This window comes from Eupeodes corollae, chromosome 3 (genome assembly GCF_945859685.1).
Source record: "Eupeodes corollae chromosome 3, idEupCoro1.1, whole genome shotgun sequence".
NCBI classification, from domain to species: Eukaryota; Metazoa; Arthropoda; class Insecta; order Diptera; family Syrphidae; genus Eupeodes; species Eupeodes corollae.
In genome coordinates this window covers 24608861-24632872 of record NC_079149.1, presented here as the reverse complement: position 1 = coordinate 24632872, position 24012 = coordinate 24608861, and the positions used below count along the sequence as shown (strand labels likewise).

The following is a 24012-nucleotide window of genomic DNA, read 5'->3' as shown; positions in this document are numbered from 1 at the left end:
AATTTAACCATGAATCGTCTGAAAAACGAACAACGCTTGCAAATTATTGAGTTTAATTATCAAAATGCGTGCTCTGTTAAGAAAGTTCATTGCACACTTCTTTCACTTTAATCGAACCACTGAAGCAGCTATTCGGGCTATTGTGACTAAATTTAGCACCAAATTTACATTGTTGGACATTAAAATACCAACACGCTTACGTAGTGTGTGAACTGAACAAAATATCGCTGCTTTATCGGCCAGTGCTAATGATGATTGATGACCATCAATTATCGATTCGTCACCGATCGCAGTAATTGGTCCTCTGTTGTTCAACAACGTTGAAAATTTTGCGGAAGGATTTAGGTGTGATGCCTTTCAAAATGCAGCAGGTGCAATAATTGAAGCCGAACAACCTACTGCAACATAAAATCTTTTGTGAATGGGCTCTTGGCAAGTTTGCCGAAGCGACGAAGCTCATTTTTGGCTCAATGGGTACCTATGTAAATAAGTAGAATTGTCGATTTTGGAGTGAATATCAGCCAGAAACATTGCCAAGAGCTAAAAATTCATCCAGAAAGAGTCACAGTTTGGTGCGGTTTATGTACTGGTGGCATCATTGGACCCTACTTTTTCAAAGACGATGCGAATCGTAACGAAACTGTGAATAATGAGCGCTAACGTGAGATGATATGCAACTTTTTTTCGCCCAAAATGCAAGAGCTTGATGGCTGAAGACAAACACCCTTCAGCTTCGTCTTCGTCTGCGTTATGATGGGCCTGCTTCGAGGTTATTATTATTCGAATGACATTTCTATAATAACCAATGGAATCCCTTAAAAAGCAAATGTATTTTGTTTGTTGACTTATTTTACAGCTGTGGAGCTGTCAGACAAAGCAAATGTTCAGCAAATTTGAAGTAGAGCTTCCGTTTGCAGGCACAATACGTAACATTACGTACTTTTTTTTTAAATTGTCAAACGAAACGTGAGGTCAAAGCTTCATTGTGATAGCATGCATTGAACTCCTATGGCTGAATTCGTAAACGTCAGGCGAAGCCGAAGCTGAAGCGTGTTTGTGTTTCAACCATGAATGGCATGACATGTGGTTTCAATAAGACGGTGCCATAACATACCACACAGCACTCGCAATAATGGACTTATTGAAAGCCAAATTCGGTGAAGTTTTTGTTTCACGTTCGGGGCCATTCAAATGGCTGCCTAGATCGTGCGATTTAGCTCCTTTAGACTATTTTTTGTAGGGCTATGTTAAAGCTAATGTCTATGCAGACAATCTCTGCTTCAACGCATTAAAAGACTACATCGAAGCATTTATTCGTGAGATACCGGCCGGAATGTTGGAAATAGTTAGCCAAAATTGAACTAAGCTAATGGACCATTTGAGGCGCAGTCAAGGTCAATATTTGCATAAAAATAATCTTAAAACATTAAATTATATGCACCGAACTATCGATTCAAATAAAGATTCTATGTATTTTTCTAAATTGTATGTGTTTTTCATTTTGAAAAACTTTCTTATAGCTTTTTAAAAAAATCACCCTTTATGATGCCACGGATTATGTTGACGAACTTCATTAAATCCATTTCCATATATCTATTGGAATGCTAAGGTGAAAACCAGGCCCGGATTAATAGGGGGCTAGCGGAACTGCAGCCCAGGCCACGCTGAAACGAGGGCCCCATCTCATTAAGAAATTTAAACCGTAAAACCGCGATTTAGCTGACCCCACAAAATCCAAACTCGAAAGCTATATACCCCAAAAACGTTAAACCAATACAGCCCAACTCGCAATTAACCCCATCTTATGCAATGAAAATTGGCAACAGAAGTAACAAGTTGACGGTCTTTTTATTTAGTATCTACTTAAATCACTCATTTTCAGCAGTTTCATTTTTACGATCCATTTAACATTCTGTAACTCTCGTTTTCAACGTTCCTGCAACTCTCGCATCGACATAATTAAGTCGATAAGCACTGAAAATTGAAACAAATCTGAGTTTTTTTAATAAAAAAGAAATGGTTTTGAATAATTAAAAAGAAATGGTCTCACGGTTTTGAGTTCATGGTTTTTGGATTAATTACAAATTGGGTTATGTGGGTTTAACGCTTTTGGGTTTACGAGTTTTTATTTGGGATAGTAAAATGAACACATTTAATTTGTCAAGAACGTTAAAAAAAGCACCTATAATGAATAATTAGCCCCGGGTATCAAACATTCTTAATCTTATCGGGGGTTGGAGCACTTGGGGGATAGCTTCTTGGATTTTCGATGCGTGAACTCCTCGTCTCTGAGAGCGTGGACTCCTAGTGCCCCGGGTTATTGGGTTGGCTCGCTTTGGGCTTAGGACGTTTTGAGTTATTAGGTTCACTCTCTTGGGGTTAAGGACGCTCTGTGTTATGAGGGGTTGGCTTGCAGGGTTTTATATCTTTTTAGGGGGCCTCAAATTTGAAATAGCCCCGGGCCCCCATTTTCTTTTATCCGGGCCTGGTGGAAACGCAGTGATCGGAAATACATATAAATACGTTCTGGTCCAAAATAGCTCCCCTTTAACCTTTTAGGTGTAAAAAGGTTTAAATGATGACAAATACATAAATCTTCAATTTTGTATTTTGAACAACAAAAATCAGAGAAGGAAGCATACAAAAGTCAACTTCATTATACGAGAGAGTCAACTTCTAGGTCATATAGCTAATTTTAAAAGTATTTACTTGTAACTTGCGTATAAAAGACGTTTTTGCATCCTAATTCACAACACTTAACATTGATAAAGAAAAAAGAAATATTGAAGATACTTGATCATTAACGATGTTAACAAGTAAAATTTCACTTTTAGCATAATAAGTCAGTCAAATGTCTATCTGCAACTACTTTAAACAAGCTATTTAAAGAAAGTACAAAATTTCACCCAACATCAGATAATAATGTTTTTTTTCTCAAAATTAATCTTTTTTCTCATTTTTTTTAAACATAGAATTGATAAATAAATGAACTCTCGTCAAATTATATAAGAATACAAAAAGAAAAAAATAAATAAGAAAAAAGTAAATCTTTTAGATTGTGGAAAAAAAGAATCTTACAAATTCCTTCGAGCCGGATTTGAACCAGCGACCTATGGATTTCAACTGATTTTATGAGGCAAACATGTTCGAATCGCTTTTACACTTTCCGAGCACATCATATCATTATTTACTTCTACAGTCCACCGCTCTACCAACTGAGCTATCGAAGGCGTTGCGGCTAGCTTTACCAATTCCTCAGACAAACCTTCAAAATTGCAACTTGTATCTATACTACTGCGAGTATGATGACTAAACTTGGGGCTTTGGGGCTTGAGGCCATTCATAATATCTATCTGCATCTATTTATAGGAAGTACCTATCTATAAAAATGTTTTTGCAATATGAATAAGTTCCTTTAGATTGACGTTAAATTATACTATTCGTCATATTGTTTGTAGGTTGGAGGTGTTGTGATTTTTTTGATGCTGGAGGGGACAGTAAATTAAATTTGCGTGGTGATGGATTAAATTATTTTGTCATGTTTGTTTTTATTGTACTGTTTCTGTCAGTATCTCGTTGCGGCGCACTTCAACTTAAAAAACCAACCTATGGCAGTCTTGTCGATTTGTAACTCTTAGAGTGTATCGGTGGCTTGAGCTTAGCGTTCAGTATGCATACACCTCCACCCCCCCCTTTTCGACCATCTCCATTGCCCATCGCTCGGTTAAACAAAGCAAAAGTAAATAAAGTTATTTGTTGGGCTTTCGATGTCCGATGACGGGGCATGGTTTTGATTCAGAAATGACTGGAACTATGCAATAAATTAAGACTTATCTGAATGGAGGTCTGCAGTTATGCATATTGTGTCATGTGGGATGAAAGTACGGTATTTTTTTTGGAAACCGATGAGATAGTGTGCATTGTCAAATGAGAATATTTACTTATAAAAGGTGTTTTTTTTAGAGGTCAAGAATATTGAAGTAGAATAAAATAAAGATGATTTTTTAAAATGACAAGAAATTTAATTTATTGGTAAGATTGTCTTTTCACATTATAATTTAAATAAAAGGGGCTGGGTTGCAACCCACACTGATAACATCCAATCCCGTCTATCGATCTGTCTCGCTTAAAAGGTTTTTGTGTTTTGTTAAACAAGTTGTCAATTGAATTATTCTAAAAAATTTAAAAATAACCAACAACATTTTGCATATGATGAAATAGTTTGATTTCAAAATCTATTTTCGTTACCTAGATTTTTTTAGTCGTTCACCAATTTTTACCAATTTTAGTGCCATTTCTTAAAAGTTTTTATTTCTTATATAAAAAAATACAAATTGGATGAATTGAATTTTTATCAAAAATTTAGTAAATGTAGAAAACAATACTTTATGTGGGATAAAATAAGTTTTAAACCAATATTTTTAATTTTTGGAAAATCAAAAAAAAATCGAAAATCAATTTTTAATTTTTGTTAAAAAACTTTCAATTCGATTTTTTTTTAAATTTTATCGAATGTTCAAAACAATATTTTTCGTAAGATAAAATTAGACCTAAGCCAAAATCTCAAAGTTTTGAAAAAATATTTAAGTCGAAAATCAATTTTTAACAACTTTTGTCAATTATTTTGTAGGTTTTTAATTTTTTTTTTTTTAAAACTGTCAATTCGATTTTTCTCAAAATTTTACCGAATGTTGACAACGATATTTTTTTAACAGATGAAGGTAGTTTCAAGCCAGTATCTTAAAATTTTGAAAAGATGTTTGAGTCGATAATCAATTTTTACCAACTTTTAATATTTTTTTATAAAAAAAAGGGTCAATTCGATTTTTCTCAAAATTTGTCCGAATTTTGAATACAATATTTCTTATAAGTTAAAATTAGTTGGAAGCCAAATTTCAAAATTTTGAAAAGATATTTCTGTCAAAAATCAATTTTCAACAACTTTTGTTAAATTTTCTTTTAAGTTTTCATTTTTTTTGTAAAAAAAACTGTCGATTCGATTTTTCTCAAAATTTTACTGAACGTTGACAACAATATTTTTTATAAATGAAAATTAGTTGTTCCCCATAATATTACGTTTTTGAAATGATATTTCTGTCGAAAATCAACTTTTACAAACTTTTATTAAATTTTCTTTTAAGTTTATATTTTTTGTTAAAAAACTTTCAATTTTTTAAAAAAATTTATCGATTGTTGAAAACAATATTTTTTTAAAAGATAAAAGTAATTTAAGCCAATATTTCAAAGTTTTGAAAAGATATTTGAGTCGAAAATCTATTTTTACCAACTTTTAATAATTTTTTGTTTAGGTTTTTATTTTTTTTTTAAAAAACTGTCAATTCGATTTTTCTCAAAATTTTCCCGAATTTTGAAAACAATATTTTTTATATGTTAAAATTTGATAGAACCCATAAACTCAAAGTTTTAAAAAGAGGCTGGGATGCGACCCACACTGATAACTTCCCATCTCGTCTGTCAATTTGTCTTGCTTAAAAGTTTGTCTAGATTTTATTTTTTATGAAAAAACGGACTATTGGATTTTTATTTAAAAATTACTGAATATCGGAAACAATATTTTCTGTGAAATAAAATAAGTTTGAAGCCAATATTTTTAATTTTTGAAAAGCTATTTAAGTCGTAAGTAAATTTTTACCAAGTTTTAGTATTGTTTTTTTTAGAGTTTTATATTTTGTAAAAAAAACTGTCTATTAGAATTTTTTAAAAATTTTATCAAATGTTGAAAACAATATTTCTTATAAGATAAAATTAGTTTAAAGTCAATATTTAAAATTTTTGAAGAGATATTTGAGTCGAAAATCAATTTTTACCAACTTTTATACATTTTTTTTTAGGTTTTTATTTTTTGTAAAAAACTGTCAATTCGATTTTTCTCAAAACTTGTCCTAATGTTGAAAACAATATTCCTTATAAGTAAAAATTAATTAGAAGCTATTATCTCAAAGTTTTTACCAACTTTTGTTAATTTTTTGTCGGTTTTTATTTGTTTGTAAAAAAACTGTAAGTTCGATTTTTTTTTAAACTTTAACTGAATGTTGAAAACAAGATTTTTTGAAAGATAAAAGTAAATTAAAGCCAATATCTCAAAGTTTTGAAAAGATATTTAAGTCGAAAATCAATTTTTACCAACTTTTATACATTTTCTTTTAGGTTTTTTAATTTTTGTAAAAAAACTGTCACTTCGATTTTTCTCAACATTTTTTAAAATGTTGAAAACAGTATTTCTTAAAAGATAAAATAAGATTAAAGCCCAAATTTCAAATTTGTAAAAAGATATTAAAATCGATATTCAATTTTTACCAACTTTGTAATGTGTAATGTTGAGTTGAGTAATGTTTTTTTTAGATTTCTCAAAATTTTATCAGATGTCAAAAACATTATTCTTCCTTGCACAAAATTGTTTTAGAAATGAAATCATATTACAGTCGTAAAATTTTGGAGGTGACAATTTTTTTTTTTCAGTTTTATTGATTTATATAAGAAACCGTTATACTGATTTTTTTTTCAAAAAATATGCTTGTTTGGTATCACGTTACAATATAATATATAAAATTTAATTCAAGTCTCTAGCGTTTTTGGTTCGTAAGATATTTAGGGTTAAAAAAAATTTTCACCTTTTTTTCAAACTGCTATGGTAAAAAAACCACCCACGCAATTTTCTTGAGAGTCCTTTCTGCATCTTTTTGTCTTATTATCTGTATAACAAAATTTATTTGAAGTCGAGATCTCTTCTGGTTCTTTAGCTATGGAGAACGAAAAAAACGTCGCGAACCTACGGACGTACGGACGTACGGACGTTTTTGACAAATCGGACCCATTACAATAACTTCCTATGGGAAGCTAATAATGTTTGGCATATAAACGACACGTTGGCGGCTGGTTGGGACAAAGTCAAATCTGGAGAGTTGTATTTGAGTGCATTTTTGATATAATGGGAGAGAAAGTTAAAGTTTTCATAGGGTTTTCCCAGACTTCTTTTTTATCGTTTTCAACACTGGGTAGGTATATTTCGATAAAATGTTGCGTGTCTTCTATCTACCTGAGTTTGCATAGGGTGAATGTAGATTCTGAGTTTATTTCGTATGGTTTGTAGTCTACCCCTGGTCTTACAGATAGTCAATATCATATCTACACTTTGATCATAATGGAAGGAATTCTAAATTTTCAGGTCATGTTGGAGATGCTTGTACGCCAATCTCTTTGGCTATTTCGGACTTAACTTTTTTAAGAAGTTTTTATATTTTTGTTTGAACATTTGTCCATTTGTTAGTTCACTTGCATTGTTGCAGTTCTTAAGATGCGAAGCAATTTTAAATCTTAGCCGATGAACTGAATGGTCCATGACCTTCTTGAACAAATGTGGGTCCGGCAAAAAGATTTCCCATATTTTAAAAGTGAACGCCGTGAAGTGTGTCCTGTGGCTCCATCTCGAACCAGACTTCTTCGTGGTTCTTAGTAATGCGCGATGCTCACCGTGCCACACCATTATGATTATTAAAAACGGCACGTAGACTTCTATTTATCTATACACGGAATACCATTTTATCTATAAATAGCTTTAAATATAAACGTCTAAAAATACGGGAGGTTTTTTGCCGGACCCCATATATGGTTTGGCGTGTTATTTGGAAGTCCGAACATTTTTTCGATAAAATATCTTTGGAGTTTTTTCACTTCTTTGAAATATCAGATTTCCGATATTTGTGCTGGATAGTACATAATTACATGAACCACTGCTTCAAATATTCTATATTTACAACTTGGTTCTTTTGTGAAAATTTTACTTCATCTGCTATTGATCGCTCTTTTTGACTTATTCAGCTTTTCTTCCAAGTAAGTCTTGAAGAAAATTTGGGGTACTAGTAGGATGCCTAGATACTCATATTTTTTTAATTCTTTGTTTCTCCAGTACCAATTCTCATTTCTTGCAAAACTTCCAATTTCATTTCCGAAAATCGTACGTCAGAACTTTGATTTTGAATTTCGATATATATCTGATGATTTTCGTGATAAAGCTGGCAATGCTTGTCAGGATGAAGATATTAGCCGTGTTTTGTTGGAAAATCTATCAAGAGTATTGAAGGATTTTACATGAATAACGAAAACAATATCCGCAGTATGAATACTACCGATAAAAATTAAAGTAGAATCTTACTACAAATGGACTTTTGACATTTATACAAGTCTCGAATGGATCTTATATGATTTTGTTCTCAAATGTTGGTACGATTGATATTGCATTTGTATTTCGATGGCTGTTTTCGTTGAGTAGTTGTGCATTCGGAATCATGTGTTTTCCATTGGGGAAAAAAATCAATCTGTTACTGTTGATATTATTAAGCTTTGTTAATGAAAATGGACTAACTGAGGTTTTCTTACCATTTCTTCTTGAAAATTGTCTATTTTATTAGTTTTAGTTACATTTTTTTGCTAAGTTAATTTTAAATTTTGATTTTCACAAAACTTTCTTCTCTTTTTGTGTGTTTTTTTTTTTAATTATTATTCTAACAAATACAAAAATCTGACTACTGCCGATGCGTTTTATTTTGAATTGTCTTCTATACTATTTATAGAATGCCAAAAAACACGGGTATTGTTCACTGTGGTGTAGCAATTACGGAATCCGGCTTGGTATTCCTTGAGTAGATTACTTCCATTAATGTCAAGACACAGTGTGAACAAAAGCTGAGGGAGAAACGGCTTAAAAGGAGGTGTCGGTGCGCTTTGGGTAAGACCCAGCGTGGTAAAGCATTTTACATTCGATTAGTACTGCTAAAGAACGAATCTCTATACTTGAAAATACAAAGCTCGACGGTATAGTGATGCGCATTTTTGTAGAAGCAAGTATTACGATTTAATTGCTTGAGGGAAAGAATGCAACAGGATTTTTCACTAAAACAAGAATCGTTTAAAAAAGGTGAGACAAGAAACTTCACGATGATGTTAAAGGAGGCTAAATCACGGGTCTGTAACATGAAATTATGAGGTTGCATAAGGTTCGTTCAATAAAACATTTGTGGTACGGGTTGTGCAACATTTTATACCGTCTTATTTTAAAAGCAGCACTTGCATATCATAGTTCTTTAAATGATAAAGGAATAAATATAAGTCACGATAGCTAACAAAAAAGGTGGCAGTTAAAATAAGAAGAAACACCCTTTATTTTTTTTTTTTTGAATGGTTTGAGCAGCGATTCAGTTTCATAAACTAATATTTGTACAAACCAAATATGTAAAGAAAATAGGTGTGACAGCAAAGCCTGCGGGTAATAGGGTTTTTTAAGATACCAGAAAAGTATTATAGCTAGAGGGTCAATTGTAGCTAGCTTATAAAAGGGTGGGGAAGTTTTTCATCAATTTGTTTTTATTAACTCTGCCTCTTTATTATTTGTTGTTTGTTTTTCGAATGTCACTATGTTTCCTTAAATGAAATGATTCCCAATGAATTTTGGGATTATTTTGAAGATTTGTTTTAAGATTACGGCTGAGTTCAAAAATGCAACTAGTTTCACAAGCCATGCCGACAAAATTCATGCAATGCATTTATGAACGGAAAAAATACTGCTAGAATGAGGCAGATATACAATATTAAAAACCAGTTCATAAATGTCATCAAACTAGGCGCCTATATAAAAGTATGACAGAAATAATTATGTTTTTTCTTTGAGTTACTCGAGTTTTGGGTTTTTAGTGTCTAAACAAAATTCTTTCAAAATGTACAATAAAAATGTTTTATTAGGACTTATTTAAAATGTTTTGAATGGAGCAATTTAATTCATTCATTCATTTCTATGAAGTAAAAATATTATATTTCAACTTATTAATAACAAATCATATTGTTTTTTGCCAAAAATTTAATAAATATTCAATTATTTTACCCACACATCTTGTTCTGACATTTTCCTGCAGTGCGTCAACAGAAATAAAATGACTGGAGGTTTGATCGCATTTCATCTGTCAGTCTGTCAGTCTTTGAACAGAGTTACCGACTGTAGTAATGCAGTGTATTTACATTTATGAACGCAAATCTTGCATTTCTGCTGCAGACCTACATTTCTAAGGTAAATAAACTCAATAAAGTTGCTAGCTTAACCTCATATCCAAGAATTCAAAACAAATAATTTTTAAATATGTGGTTCAAGTAGAAACGAGATAATTAACACCGTAACTGTTCAAAACTATATGTGGCAGCCCTTAACAGAGGTTTAAAATATAAGAGAACATTCTTAAAGATACACCGATAAACTAATTATTTGTGTACCATTTTTAATTTCTGAAAAAAAAAATTGTTCCACATACGCCACAGTAACCCAAATCAATATAAAGGCATAAAATGAATCAATTAATTCACTTTATGCTAAACTATTAATTTGCTAAGAAGGAATATTCATTTGGAACTTTTAAACCAACCTGCTTTTGACGTTGACGTGTGATAATTTGGCAATTAAATTTGTTCCATCATTCAATTTCCATTTAAAATACAAAAATAGATCTATTTTACATAAATCTATATTCTCATTTATGTACATATTATAGAGGTAATTAAAAGACATCCATAATCCTTTATATTTTGTTTTGTCATCTTTAACGTCAATAAGTATCATCGGCAAAGACATCTACTGTCACACGCAAGTATAATGTAAATAGTATTTAACTTATTATAAATTCAGGTCGAGTCTGACATTTCCATTCATAAATCATCTCTAAGACGTCTACAAATAATATTAGTTAAGTTTTACGTCAAGTTTAAACTGCGCACCACGCACGCACAGTATATTGTTTGGTGCGTAGGACAAATTGTACACAGGTTCGTAGTTCGAGGGGAGGTGATAAAAAATAAAAAATAATGAAATAGGGGCCAGTTATAGCTATTGTTAAAACCGATCCAAAAATTGGTTTTATGACAAAAAATGGCAAGCTATAATGATTACTTTTAGTTTTTACTGTTTTAAAATTTGTATGTTAATAAACTTTGACAGGGCAGCGCACGAAATTCTAAACATTTTTCGTAATGCGACCTGACTTTGTCAATAGGAAAATATTTGAGGTTACTTTGTTATTTCGTGTCGTAAAAAAGAATTGCATCAATAATTGAATGTAATAAATACGTTCACGAATTGACAGACTATTGATGTATGCTCTACGAATAATGAATAGAAAGGTAATTACCATTTTGATATAATTTATTTGACGATAAATACTATGACAGTCTGCTTTGTTATTGGTAGCATTCACAAAGCTAGTGGCTACGTAGTCAAGGGATTCTGTTCGGCTAAATCTAACTACAAAAGTAGTTGAAATTTCTCCTCCGACGTAGTGTACAATTTTTGACTACAAAGTTAGTGCACACTGGTTTTAACGTTTCACAATCAGCTGTTTGGTAAGGACACAAGAATTCAAAACGAAATGAATATTTCTTTATTTAAATACAAATATAAATCAATCCTATCATGAAAAACTATTTAAAGTTTTTATTTGTCATTAATATGACAGTTCTGCATTGACTAGCTTTGTAGTGCAATTTTGCATTAACAAGCTAGTTGAATTTTGACTACGTAGCCACTAGCTTTGTGAATGCGCCCATTGTTCTCTTCTCCGATTGACATTTGACACCGAATGGCTGCGTCCACTTAAAATTGTTTTTGATCGATTATCGATATGTTCACTGAAATGCCTTGTGTGGTATCGGGTTTAAAATTCAACTTATTAACAAATTATATTGTTTGAAGGACACACAAAACAGGTTAGTTTAAGTATTTTATTAATTTTTTGTCTCAATTAAGTAAAGATTTAAGACATTAAACTGCTAGCAAAGCAAATTCTGCACCTTGATGATTTAAGGCCATATACTCATCGATTGGAAATCACACAAAGCATTTTCTTAAGAGAAAAAAAGTGTAATGGCGTATTTATTTTCTCCAAAAATGTATTTTCTATTTTCTGGATGAAAATTCATTTTTCTGTACAGCTGATACTTTTATGTGAAGCGAATCGTTCCATTTATTGGTGTTGCAATTTCACACAATTCCAGTGACAGCTTTCTGTCAATATAAATTTTTCGATGGATTTCAATCAGGACATTTTTATCAATGACAGAAAATTTTAATGATATATATAAACGACCTGTCAAAAAAAATCCAATGTTTGTTTTCAATGATGAAAGCCAATGATAGCTGTAACTAGCACCTTATGTTTATTTCATTGTAAAAAGTATGGTAGGACCCAAATGATTGTCAAAATATATTGAAATGTGGCCTCATCACAAAGATTTCTTGTGTTTACACCTTAATATGAAAGAAGATGGCAGGTGTCTAAATAACTAAAAATAAATATATTCTTCTCTATTTTGAGTTCAGTTGATTTTGAGAATCTAAAAAAAACAACGTCGCTTCACGGAATTCGTTTATTTTATCTTATTGATATTAAATAAAAAATATAAATTGAAATGCACGTTGTTTAATTCCTTTCCTAAGACCGCTTAGAAGAGGAAATAATTCCATTAATAACGGAAATGGTGAGTGCCAAAAGGTTAAAAAAACAAATAAAGGTGTAAAATGACAAGATCTCGTTAAGCAACTGAGATGACATCTACGAGAAAAACAATCAGGAAACTTTTTTTTATAGTTCATATTTTTTTCTTGTATGACACATAGCACCATCTTGTAGTGAAATTTAACCCGCCATTGGTTACGCCAATTTGATTTTGGTCTCACGGATTAGGTTTTTCAACTGAAGATTTTTCGAAATGTGTTACTAATATTTCGTGCTTTTTTAAATATATGCTTCTTGACAATAAGACAATGATATCAAATCAACAGAAGCTCTTTTATTACACTACACAAATTCAACAAAAAACAACAACGGAAAAGAAATTTGTTCGCACAGCCGGTCTCACAGACCAGTAGGTCACCATTGACGGGTTAAAAATATCAATGCACTGTTCAAACGAATTGACACATATAGTCACGGCAACTGGCAGTCAGTAAGTGAACCTTCATGGGAAATACTTTGTTTTTCAATTTGACGTCCAATTACAAAATTAAAAAGTGTGATTTGTTCAAAAAATGAAAACAAATCACAAGAAAACAACGACAAGCACCTAGAAAAAGAAAGAGAGGAGTGTTTCGCACTACAAAACAAACAAAAATCCATGTTAAATTGTCAGTACACGCACTGGCTTCCAGGTGGAGTAAGAAGCAACTTACCGGGTGCCATTAGTTTTTAGTTATAAAATGTCAACAGATGACACCTTCATAAGTGACAACTTCACAAATGACAGCTGACCAAATTTCAGACACTCAAACTGGATTAGGTCTGTTTGATTACTTTTTTTACTGCATAAAGTACCAAATTCTGAAGATGAGGAAAAATCCTTTTAAAAAATCATTAATCAACGAAAAAGTAAAGGAATGTATTATTTTCTTTTGCATTGAATTTGTGCAATTTTTTTTAAATTTTAGTATTAACTTTGAACTTTAACTGAACACAGAATCACAGAAATTCAGAAAGTTTTTAACATTGTTTATAATAATGTAGAAAAACTTCAATTAAAACTTACTAAATAAATGTTGACTTAAAATGTTTTTTATGAATTTTAATTTAACAATAAAAACTTGATGTACGTCATATAGTGTACTAAATCAATATCTTTAATATCTTTAAGTATATTTGCCCTAAAACCTTGCTCAAAAATGCGGGGTTACTCACTTTATATGAAATCCCCTCTGATTCTAGCTATGGCCCTGGTTCGAAAACGGAGTTTTTTTTAGAAACACACTACCGCCACGCCATTGGAATTTTCGTCGTGGTTGATGACATAAAGTTATTTTCAATTTTGTTATTTAACTAAGACTTCAGAGTTCAAACAACCTTAAAGAAAAAAAATCTTTAAAAAATACCAGAATTCATGAGCTCGCAAGAAACATGAATTCCGTTTAAATAAATTGCACAGATCATGCAAAACTTGATATGTGTTCCATTGTTTCTTCATACGTATGCAAATTTAAATCCAGAGCATGAACACTGAACACCGAACACCGAACACAACACAATCTATCATTATCTCGAGTCTCAGCTTAGGTGAAACAATGGGATTTTGTCACAATGGCCATTGGGTCTACGACATCAACGACAAATGATTACAACTTATGGTGCTGGGTGAATCTTCTCTGCCACCATGGCACCTCTCGAACCCTTGCACCAAAAGAGTTTCATATAAAATCCAGAGATTCATTATGTCGCCTTAGTTAATTAATTACACGCGAACGTGATATGTAGCCGATGCTGATGCTAATGCCGATGGCATCTCTCACAGATCAGCCACCTCGTAGTCGGAATGCAAACTTATTGCAAAAGCCTAACTATTGCATGATGGCGTAGGCGTAATTACTTTGTGGAATGAGAAGAAGAAGACCCTGCGATAAAATGGAGCTACCACTGTTGGTGGATATAACGATATCACCATAACGACAACGTTTTGTTTTGAATACTACACTGTTGCTCAAAGATGGATGCCAGAATCTGGGATGCTTGATGCAGAGAAGACGATGATGAAGATCGTTTTCTTTTACCTAACTGTTGCATATAGAGATGGCCATCAACTTCTCTGCCAGATTTTATATGTACCTGCAATATTTATACGGTTTGATAGATCAGTCTCAATCTCAATGTACAGAGAAGGTACATACGGATATGATGATGAAGCTTCGTTTAACGCTCAAACCTGGAGCTGAGCTATACAATGGGTATATGTTGCAATTCAATTGTGTATCTTCTAGGTGTTCCGTTTTTTTTTAGTCTTCCTATTCTTCTAGTCTTATATTTTTATTCCCATCCACGATGGTTTCTTATTTAACTTGGTAAATCAATGCAAAAAAATACCTCCGGGGACAATCATCCCAGGCTCTATCCGACCTACTTAAGTGGGATGTTTTGAGAAAGAAAAAAAGACGATGGATACCTAACTATAGCTTTAAAGTCATTATTTATTCAGTTTGCATCATCAGTAGATATAAACAAGTAGCTGGAGGTTGCAATATACATCTATAGAAAAAAGTTGAATGCTTAAGATCACTGGAGAAAATCTTCCTAATCGGAATCTTAAAAGAGATTTATTATGTGAACTTTGCTATATTGAGTATAATGTGCTCAATTTAGATACTTTACTATGTAAGTTTTGGTGTTCTGAGAATTTGGTTGAACACTTTTCAAAAAGAAAGGCAAACAATAAGGGTGCTGTAAATTTTAAAGAAAGACTAATAATAATAAATTTGGTCTTGGAAGCTTAAGATTTCCAAGTGTAGTTTAACAGAGTTTTTTTTGTCTTAAAAAATTAGTATTTCAGATCTCAAATACAGGGTCGTAGGAATAGGTGCCTTGAGAAGATTAACATTATGCGATAGCCTTGAGATGATTTTTAATCAGTTTCGAGTTGTTAATGTTAACTTTTAATGTGTTTAGGGTTCTCTGTCTGGATATTAGTGGCTGCAACTGACGTTGCCAAAACTTACGCAACCAGGAAATTTCAAGCTTAAAAAATTAGTCTATTAGTTTGTCCTTATGCACAATTTTGACCGAATAATTCTCAATCACCGGCCTAAAAATCGATCAGTTATTACGAATGGCGGTAATCAATACATTTTTCAGGTACATTTTTGACACAGCGTGCATTACAACATCCTTCTGGAAAGAGATGTGCAAACCTCAACCGTCACCACTAGAAGCACAATCTTCCAAAGGTACATCCAATTACTCGGATACGCAAATGATATTGACATAATTGGAAGATCAAACCATGATATCAGTGGAGTGTTTTTGACCATTGGGACAGAGCGAAGAAGATGGGTTTAGTGGTCAATGAGGGCAAGACCAAGTATATGCTGTCATCAAAAAAAATTCTTCGGGTGATTTTTGGTCCGTACGCATAGATGGAGAATGGAGGAGAAGATATAACGACGAACTGTACGGGCTGTACAGCAACACTACTAATCCAATAAAGAGGGACGGAGCAGTATAGGAACACCGCGACTCAGGTAGCGCACTCAGGCGGGTGAAGACCTCAACCAACTTGGCGTGCGAAACTTGAGACAGCTAGCTAGGGACCGACCTGACTTTAAACCCATGTTGGTTGAGGCCCAGGCCCGCCCCGGAATTTAGCGCCACCTTAAGTAAGTAAGTAAGTATGTAATGTTTCCACTCTCTTCAAATTTCTTGAGAACCAATTATGACAACCATAATCATCACTCACCACTTTTAAAGTAAGTTTTAATTATTTTAACTCTTTGTTCGATTGCTGACTAATCCACTAATGGCAAACGTTCAACTAATAAAACTACACTTCAAATGACAGCTGCGTTTGACAGGTGTCAAATGCCAACTCTACAAACTCGGCCACGAAATGAATGACGCCATATTTAACAGATCAGCAATTCTAAAACTAAAAACGCGATAAATAAGAAAATTGACAAAAACCCTGAACTTTAAACACTTAAAGACTTGAATTCAATTATATTCTATGATTGTAAGGCTACTGAATGAAATACATTTTAAATTAATAGTAATGTACCAAGCGTTTGACATAAGATAGAAATCTGTTTTTGAATGAAAATGAATAAAGTAACTTCTATTTACTATTTATTTAATAATAATAATTTTTACTGTCTAGGTTTATGATAGAAGGGACAATAATAATCAGAGTTTTCGACCTCCAGTTCCATATACAACATTGTCAAAGATCGTCAAAACCCTGGAAATAGCATTACGAAGAATAGTATAGGTTTCTAAGGGTGGCGTACGAATGGTCGACAAAAAAAATGTCGACTGGCCAACTGAAAACTTTACAGACTCTTAAAATGTCGACTGAAGTTTGATCGACAAAAAAAAAAATTGCCCGTTTAAATGTCGACTATAAAAAATGTCGACTAAAAAGTTGTCGGTTAAAATGTCGACTGTTGTAAAGAAAAAAAGAAGAAACTCTCTCTTTAATGTGGAAACTCAATTTTATTTTTAATTCAATGATATACTATACACATCGGTTCATAAAAAATTTCACATGCATGCGGCGAATGTAAACATTAACAGTTAACCGAGAGTGACTTGTTGATCGACAGTGACAAAGTGAATGATGTTCACATGCGTGCGGCGCCGCATGCATGTGAACATCATTCACTTTGTCACTGTCGACCTTTTACAAGTCGATATTTTCAAAATCGACATTATAAGAGTCGGCATTTTGTTCGGTCGGTATTTTTATCAATCGACTTTTCGACAATCGACATTATAATGGTCGACTTTTTTAAATCGACATTTTAAAAATCGGCAAATCGTACCCAACCCGGTTTCTAAATATCATAATTGGAAATTAAAAAATCACTTGACTATTACGTTACGTTTGTAGAATGCTTAATTTCAAAGATCTATGAAAAACCTTCGTTTTCATATAAACTACAACAGGCTACAGCAGCAATATAATCAGATGTTCTTAAGTGATGAATACGATGTTTAACATCGCTGCCTTGTCAAACAGCTCGAATTTCTTCATCAGTTTCACTATTACCGGTTTTGACCTTCATGACGTCTGGACCAAAAGAACTTTAATTTTGGGAATAGTGACTGGGAAATGTTCATTGTTTTTGTAGTAAATTTTTAAATAAGTCCAATACGTTGTTCCATTTTTAGTAATTAATTAGTTTTTATTTGGCAAAAATCAAAAAATTAATGCCTCAAAAATGACAGCTGTTAAATAATTTGCTATTTAAATTGAAATTGGGAAACCCTTTTTTACATAAAAACTAACCAATCCATGTGAAGGAAGTAATACAGATTTTATAAATACGTTAAACATTAAGCCTCAAGAATTTAAGAAACTATTTAAAAAAAGCTCCATTAGTACTTTTACAAGGGATAACCGTTCTTTGCCCTATTTTTACAAACAGAACTAAATTGTGTCATGGCTTTCGATATGTCACACCTCTTTCTCGGTTAGCTAACCTATTTAAAAGATAAATACAACCAAATCGCTGATGTGTTATAAACTTTCTATTGTCCTAACCTATTTAACAACTTAAACATTTCTTCTGTATAATGTCATCTCAGTCTCATTTAAATGTCATCAATCATAAAAATAAAACACTGTAATTTTGTTTTCTAACTTTGACTTTACCCATATTCATTCGATTTTGCCCTCAATAGCTTAGGAATTATATATGTACAATATTCAAACATGCGAGAGTACACCTTTTTAAGGAGGTCTCCTATAAACATCAAAGTTAGTAAAGATCTTTATGCAGATAAACATCTAGTCCACTAGACATCCAATGACCAGAACCACAACATATACAGTACAATTGTACATCCATAGATTCCATAGAAGTTATTTTTATTTTTTTGCACGCATTGAATGAATAATCATAATTTGCCGACCATTGCAATTGCACCTTTATTCTAACAAACATACAATAATCGAAAGTCTTATTCCAAGTTCCAAGTCCAACCAACCTAACCAAACTAACCACCGACCGACCGACGACGATGTATGGATTTCACCGCATCAAGTTGGCACGAATGGTTGGTTAAACATAAACATGGCATGCCGTTCACACCTTTTGCTGACGCTATAAGCCAAAGCAAACATTATTATAGGCTGGAGACTTGGACTCCACATGAGACTTAACTTATTCATTGGACTTTAATGCCATACGCGCATTTGGTTTTTTATTTTGTTTTTATTAAAAAGATTGTTTTTATCTTGTGGTTAATGTGAATAACTGAACAGATTTAAATGGACTTTTTTTACAAACGGGTCTGTCTCTGTTCGATTTCATTTTTTGTTTATAGAAATAAGCTCATATGATACCTGCCTGCATAATGTTATTGCATTTATGAATTCCAAATAAATAATTTGACGTAAAGCGAGTAAAAAATAAAAACTCTCACTAACTGATGGGGTTTGTAGTGTCCATTTTGATTTTAGTGGTTTGACGGCGATTGAAAGTGAATTAATATTTAAATACAATCTGACAGTTCGTTGATAAGACGAGTTGTTTGTTTTTTTTACTCTGGCTAAATTAAAAAAAACAAAATGGATTCCATATATAGAACTTATGCAGTATGCTCATATGTGTATAAAAATATCACTTTGTATTCACAAAATATTAATAATGGTATTTATGCAACATGGTAAGTTAACAAATTGTGTTTTTCTACAAAAAAGTTTGAGTGAACATCTTTTAAATTCTTTTTGTTAAGTGCAATTAGCGCATTCCTAAATCTTTGTAGTCAAAATACAACCAACTTTGTCAATCAAAAATTGAACTACAAAGCTAGCCAATCCAAAACTGTGAAATTATTGACAAATGCAAATAAATAAAATAGAAACATTTGTGGTTTGAGAATTTTGAATATTTAATTTAATTGTTAAATTAAATTGAACGATTTATTTCATTTTAAATTTTTGAGTCTCTACCGAGTTGTTGATTGTGAAACGTCAAATTCAGAGTGCACTTATATTGTAGCTGAAAATTTTACACTACGTTGGAGGGGAAATTTTAACTCATTTTGTAGTTGCACGTAGCCAATCAGATGACCTTGACTACTTAACCACCAGCTTAGAGAATGCTCCCAGTGTAATTGAATCAGCTGTTTGTTAAACGTTAAATATGAAACATCAAACATTGTTTTTTTCGCTCACAAAAACTATTTCATTATTTTCTAAACTCGAACAAAATTTTAAAAAGTTGATATTTAAAGTTGCCAAAAATAAGCAACAAAAACAAAGTGACGTTTACCAGAGTAATTGGATAGTTTTATCCACCAAAATCCCTGAAGAATTGTATACAAGTTGAATATTTGACAGCTCAACTTGAAGTTTTTCTTAACTTCGACGATAATTTACTTAAAAGTAGTAATTCGCATGACTGTTCATATTCTATTGACTTTTGAAAAGCTCCTCGGTAGCCATCTTGGTTTGCCTATACAAGTTAAACCGGAAATCAGGCCTATAAACTCATTTAAGTATGCCTGTCATTTCTCCTCTAATTTAAGAAATTTCCCTTAAAAACTCAGTAGTTAATTCTATGTATGCGTGAAAATATGTTAATTGAATTCGTCCACATTACAAATAAAACAATGTAAACAAATGGGTTTTGGATGGTGATACGTACGAAGGATTTATATCTTCATATAGAGTGTTTTTGTTCTTGTCATCTATCTACTTTTAGTTATTGAGAATATACCAATTTTAAATAGCGTTGACGTTTCAGTTTCATATACATACTTTTACAATGTATGGGAATCCTGCATAAAGGATCCAAATATTCCGGTTTTCGTCATCCATGGTATATGAAAGACCTTAAAATGCTTCAAAACAAGGCAAAGAAGGATTGGAAAACTCTTATAAAAAGTATGTCTGCTGAAAATCAAGAAGTATATGTTACCCTCTTTGAGTAGTTTAAATATCTTTCCAGTTATTTATGCTCTGAATATCTTATAGATATGGAAAGTTCTCTTCAGCTTGACACCAAAAGCTATTGGAAATTTGTTAAATTTAAGACATAAATCTGTAAATTTTACTTATAATAAAGATAACTTACTCGTAGTTATTACTCCGAAAATTTGTAACAGGTTTGCTAACAACATTCAGCAATCTTCCATTGACACTCCCGTAAACATAGATGAGAATTTGTTTCTTTACTTAGGAGACTGTCAACAGACTTACCTTTATTAATGTTCAAATGACGTTAGATAAAATCTTGCATTATTTGGCATTACTTAAAGATGATAAATCCTCTGGTTTAGATGGAATTCCTATAATTGTCTTACAAAATTTAAGTCAATAGTGGCATCTCCACTTCTTCGGCCATTTGCATTTTTTCATCTCTAAGCTCAGGGAAATTCGGAACCATATGGAAGAAGGCATTTACTACACCAGTCTTTAAAAAGAATAACAAGTCGGACATTAGTAATTACAGACCAATCTCTTAACTGTCCTGTATTCAAAAACTTTTTGAACCAGTTGTTTATGATAGTTTAAATTTTAAATGCAAGAATATTGTAATGTAATCAACAAAATTACTTATCTACTTGCATTTTTACATAATTGCTGAAATACTTTAAACTCGGTCAAGAGCTCGACTGTATTTACACTTAATATTCTAAAGCTTTTGACCAACTTTCTCGTGATACCATCTCATTTAAGCTTAAAAAAATGGGGTTTCCTCCTCAGTTTATGGATTTAATCTTACCTTCAAAATAGATCTTATCAAATTAAATTCAAAAGTTCTTTCTCTAACCCTTTCATTTATTCAATCAGGAGTTCCTCAGGATAGTCATTTAGGATCTTTACTCTTTATCAAAGCTATTATTTGGTGTAAAATGAATGTGTTAAATTTCAACCCAGTTAAATGTCAGGCAATGTCTTTCTCTAAAAAACGTACTTCTAGTTTGATTGATTGTAAAATCAACGATTATCGTATTTTTATTTAAGGGTGCCTTCAAGCACTCGTTCAAGTTTTGTTTTGGCGGGTTATTGCCAAGTGTCAAACATTATTGTGTTTTGGTTTTTTTTTTGGTTTGGTTTTCATTTTGATGAGGGAGAAAAAACGTAAGTTAAATAATAAATATAATGGTGAAAACATAAAAATAAAATATTTCTAATATTTAGACAACCATTTTGACATTTGTAAATAGGTGTGAAGTTAGTTGCGTTTAAAAAAAATTCCATTTTTCATTTTTGGCTGGCAACATTTTCTTGATTCTATTTTCGTTTCTCATAATCGCTCTACGCCATGAGTTTCGTTCTTCTGTGTTTCGTTTTTTCTGTCGTTCGTTTCGTATTTCATAATAAAGGCCCTGTTGTCAAGAAAGGACATACAAAACCGACGTCTTGGTCAAAACGTCACAATCGACAGACGTAACTTAGAGGTAGTCAAGGACTTCGTCTACCTAGGCTCCGCTGTAAACGCAGAAAACAACACCAGCGCTGAGATCAAACGTAGAATAACTCTTGCTAACCGCTGTTTCGTAGGGTTAAGAAAGCTATTGAGTGGCAAAGCCACCTCTTGAAGGACCAAAGTGTCGCTATATAAGAGCCTTATCATCCCCGTCCTGCAGAAGCATGGACTATGACAAAAGCGGATGAAAGCACCTTGTGTCGGTTCGAGAGAAAAGTTCTTCTTCTTCTTCGTGTGATCTACGGTCCCGTATGCATTGAAGGGGAGTCTACAGCGAAGTAGACTTAGCCAGAAGGGTAAAAGTCCAATGACTATGAAGGCTGGGTCACGTAGAGCGCATGGAAACCAATGCTCCGGCCCGGAAAGTCTTCACCCAATTTGGAACGCGAAACTGGAGACATCTACCTAGGGACCGAGCTAAATGGAGAAGTTTGTTGGGGGATGCCCTAGTTCACACAGACTACGTCACCACATTAAGTATAAAGTAAGTGAAGTTCTTTTTAATTCTAATCTCGATTTCACGAAGCACATTCATTTAATTGTTAGTAAAGCAAATTTTATGTTAGGATTTCTTAAACGTTGGTCTAGTCACTTTAGTCCGCCCCTATCTTGAATACTAATCCCAGTCATAGACACCTTTTAATGAAATTCACAAGAATAGGATGTAATTTGTTCAACACAATTTCGCCTTAAGAGGGCTTCTTTAAATACAGCCTCTATGGCAAAGGAGGGTTAATTATGATATTGTCCTAATTCATCAACTTTTAATTGGTGTAGTTAGTGCACCTGAGTCAAAAACTCAAAAACTTATTGATCTAAAAACCTTATCAGTTAAACTTATGATGTAAATATACAGTACAGTTAAAGTATTCTAGAATAAAAGTACCACTTATTTATGGCTACAAAAACCCAGTAACGAACTTGATTTAATCGCGTTATATCATATCTGGAGTTGCTCGAAGATATTATACGAGTTTTTTTTACAATATAAAAAATCAGGAATATAAAATATTTTCTTTCACAAATTGTCAGGAAAATCTTGATTCTGATTTTGATGTGTGTTGTGTACGATTACGTGACCATTATTATATCCAAAGAAGAACATGTTTCTTTATACCATCTTAGATGATGAACCTCAAAGAATTGGCATCTATCTTCAATTGAGTAACAAACTAGTTTTATTCGCAACCATAACAGATGATTATTCTATATTATAGCCATATGGAGATCAAAAAGATACTTATTAGAAAAACTTGGAAAACTAGTTAGTCGAAAACAAAATAGTAACACTCTACTGTTGCGTATTGTAAACAGTAGAATTTTTAAAAAGTAGTTTGTTAAGTAATATCGAGAATTTATTAAATCCATGTTTTTTATTTTAAAACAAAATATTGATGTATACATTTTAGTAAGAAATCATTTATCATCAATAGATATTTTTTTAAATGGTGCTAAATCATAAGTGGCAATAATAATTTAAATTTTTAATTTATACCTGTCAAATACCAAATAAAAAAAATACAAAATTGATAAACATAATTCTCATTTATTATTAATTTGCATAAGTTGTCTAATCTAACACTCATAATGTTTTAAAAATAAAACCGATCAATATTGTGAGAGCATTGCAAATTTCATTGTCAATATCGTTAGAATACAATTTTACTGTCAATTTGTTAACATCATTATAAACACGGGAGCACTGACCTTTTGTTTAGTAAAGAAAGAAATAAATCATTAAACCGACAAGATGAATGAATATTTGACTATTTTTATCAAAAAGCATAAACCAATCTTGCACAATATAAATAATACAAGAATATATTTCAGTATATTGACCTCAGAAGACGTTAAATCTTAGCAACGTTAAACATGTTAATAACATTAAGCTTTAATTAAGTTTTAATGAACGCTCTACTTTTTTTCTTGGCGTAAATGTATAACCTCTAAAATGAATATTTCAGTTTTAATTTAATAAATGGGCCTAAAAGTGGTCTGTGAATGTTATAGAGATAACTTAACAGACTCATGTAAGGTATTTTAATGTT

The 24012-nt window shown here is 32.1% G+C and overlaps 1 protein-coding gene and 1 non-coding gene across 2 annotated transcripts in view; both read right to left on the bottom strand.

Moving 5' to 3' along the window:
- The window catches only part of LOC129952656 (ras-related protein Rab-23), a 73921-nt gene that overhangs the window by 19560 nt on the left and 30349 nt on the right, over nt 1-24012 (bottom strand). The window lies entirely within an intron of this gene.
- Trnay-gua (transfer RNA tyrosine (anticodon GUA)) lies at nt 3083-3230 on the bottom strand. Its single transcript has 2 exons — nt 3194-3230; nt 3083-3118 (listed from the first exon to the last, which is right to left on the bottom strand). It is a non-coding gene; the product is annotated as a tRNA-Tyr (tRNA).